Source organism: Triturus cristatus, chromosome 5_2 (assembly GCF_964204655.1).
Source record: "Triturus cristatus chromosome 5_2, aTriCri1.1, whole genome shotgun sequence".
Classification (NCBI taxonomy): Eukaryota; Metazoa; Chordata; class Amphibia; order Caudata; family Salamandridae; genus Triturus; species Triturus cristatus.
The window spans coordinates 291994121-291997508 of NC_140588.1; positions in this window are offsets into that span (position 1 = coordinate 291994121).

The window sequence follows — 3388 nt, forward strand, 5'->3', positions numbered from 1 at the left end:
ATCTTAAGGATGATGCAGATTGCTCATAATAATGGATGGGGTATGGCTGTATCATCGGTAACTGTTGTAAAGACTCTACTTGTAGTCTTGTGTGCTTGCCGAAAGGAGAGACTTCGGTGAGAGCAGATCCAGCATCCAGGCACACCGCAGAATATATGTCACCCTAAGGAACAGCCCTTTTACCGAACTTCTTGTTCCCTTAACCCCTTGTTTTTCTGGGTCATTAGTCGTTTCTGAGACCACCACAGCTCTGGACCAGCTGTATATTTGTGGCTTCACATTTCTGCTGTAATTCTTTGTGATACGCGGTTGTCATGCTGGACTCTGCACATTGACCATGCACAAAATCAGGGGGATTGTTATCAATGCCTTTATGCCTGCCTATTTCAAGCCTTAGTCCAACTAGTTGAGGCATGGGTGGGCAACCCACGCATGCGCCACAGTGAGATGATATCTTCCTACTTTTCTCTTTTATCATCGTGACCAAGTCAATTATGAAGCCCTGTAAATGCCCAATGGTACCCAAGTGCTGCCAAAGGTCTGGGGCATTCAGCAACACAGGTTTGTCTTGAGGACTTTACCGAATTCTAAGAGTTGGTCAAATTCAATTAACTCATCAGGCAATTCCCTAGAGGGTTTACCTTGTGGGAGTGGGAAAAAGAGATGCCACCCGCTTTCTTATGTACACTTTTTGGAAGGACCAGCAGATTTGGGTGCCAGATCTCAATGATGTGAAATGCCGATACCAAGTCAGGCTTAAAGAGATATTTGGGGGCAGTAAGGTTTTGTGCTTTGTGGGTAATAGTAAGCACCTTGAATGTAATAGGTGAAGCAACTTGGACCCATTGTAGGTCTTTCACAGTACCTGAGGCCCCAGTCAAAAAGACATTGCCCTGACCCATCTTGGGCCCAATAATAGTCCCACGCAATGATCGTCTTATCTTAGAGGGTTGGTAGATTACACTCTTTTCGAAGCTGAACCAAGTGGAAATTAGACGAGTGAGTGGTCAGATCGACTTGGTCATCCAACAACATAAACTTGTCTAGTATCACTCCAAAAGTTCTGACCTTATACTTCCAGACTTAGTGGTTGCACCATGTTTTACTCTCAGCAGACTCATCGTCAGCATCACTGGTGGCAGCTTGCCAGAGACTACAGACATTTCTGGTAACCCAAGTAACAAGGGGGTTAGAAGATGTTACAAAATGTCAAATGGACCAGGGAAGCTTGGAAAAGGTGGAACATGCTGCTTGGGGCATTATGGAAATTTGAAGCGGGAACTCACTGGTGGCATTTCTGAAATGTTGGAAACATGATAACTGGGACACCTTTGAAAGTGGAGGAATTGAGATATTGCGCAAACAAGGAGAGTGTTGTAACTGGGACACTGTGGAAACTTAGAAGGACTCTTTACTGAGGAATTAAAGACGTAGGGCAACCTGTTGATTGGGGAATTATAGAGCTCAAGCAAACTCCTTATACAAGGAGTACAAACAGATGTTTGCTATCTGCTCTATTTCTTTCTTTTTACAAATATTTTTATTATTCAGTTTTTTTACTTTGCATCTTGCATACAGCAAAAAGAACATGACTACAACCAAAACGATAACTTGTTTCACATGAGGTACAATTTCGAGGAGGGCCAAATACTATTAACGCCAATGAACGCCATTGAATGATCACGGTTATCTCCACATTGTAGTAACCCCGACACTAGGACCGGTCTGAATGTTCATAAAGCTTAGGTGCATGGTTAAAAAATCTGACGATGAGTACCCTGAACCATGGCATCAAATGGTTGGTGCTGGAAGGTGCGGATATGGGTGTGTCATCCAACAGGTCTTGCCCGTAATAATATCTGCTCTATTTCGAGCTCGACTGCTCCTAAACACACTTCAGCATGTGGCGCTGACCTCAGACACCCACAAATCTCGGGGACCCTGGAACTTATAGATTCTGGGTTAGTAACTGAGAAGTTGAGCTTGGCTTGTCCAAAATAAACTGAAGATGACAAGCAATGTAGGACAAATTGTGGTCGGGTCAGCAGTACATCTGCAAATAAATTAGTAGTGACTACATTCAAAGGTGGACTATTTTTATGTTCATGAACAAACCACGGCTCACCATAGTTGGACTTGGTTGCAAAACATGACCCAATGACCTATCCTTTCCAATCTGTGACCGTTCACTAGTGCGAACACCATCTTGCTAATTAATGTATATTTAATCAGCAATTAGTGTAAGCAGCATTGCTTGAGAGCATGGGAGGTAAATAGCATTCAGTTTTGCTAACCTGAGCTGCCATAAAAGAGCTATCATTGCCTAGGTGTGTGTATTGATCTCAGAATCCATCCGGGATACTTTCCGAACCGGAAATTACTACATCACCCATCACTTTCTCAACACCACCTGAACACACATATATTATATTCTCTGCTATTAAAAAAATGTATCGCAACTACTTAGAAAGCCATTATACTTCCAGGAAATTCTATTTGTACTCTCTATTTGGAGAGGGAGGCGGTCTGCAGTTTTAAATTGTCAGAGAAAGTCTATTTTCACTCATTCCGCCGCGAGAGAGATTAGCAGCTTGAAATCACCGTGACAGGCTCCGTTACTCCAATGCATACCACAGGGAATTTTAATTCCAACCTGTGAAACTGTAATTGCTTCTCAAGAAGAACAGTGGGATTCTGGGTAATGGCCGCAGCTAAGTTCGGTGTCAGAGTCGCCGGGAACTGCCACATCAGATATTACTTGCTGTTATTCAAAAGTCACTCCAGCTTTCCATACGGGGCGCCGGAGAGGGAGTGAAACCAAATTAACGGAAGCTGACAGGTGTTCAAGTGACATAAAGAGCGTCTTGACAAAAGTGGGTGAACTTTCGAAGACACGCGCGCTCCTCCTATTTTGGTCTCTCGCACAGTTTATAAAATGTAACTGAGCCTTCATTCGCCTAATTTGCGATTAAAGTGAACGACATCTTCTACTGGCTTTAAAGCTATCTAAATCATACTTGTTGGGGAAGGGGGGGGGGGTAGTTAGACAGATGAGCGGGTTGCGTTTTGTTGCGGTGTCTTGGGAAAATGTAAACGTTGTCTGTTCGTGTTCGAAGTGCCATGGCCAACACAAGTACATGGCCGGATTGGGAACCCAAAGCGGCCCAGGCAAGTTTGTCGGACCAGCCCCGGGGGGGCCCTTGCATTTAGCCCCCCCCGCCCCCTTGCATTTATTACTGGGGCCAATATAGCAGTACCGCTACAAAACCGGCCGACTAGGAACAAAACAGCCCCCACAGCTGCGAATTCGGCCCCCACCCGGTGCTGCAAAACCGGCCCACTAGTAACAAAACAGCCCCCACAGCTGCAAATTCGGCCCCCACCCTTC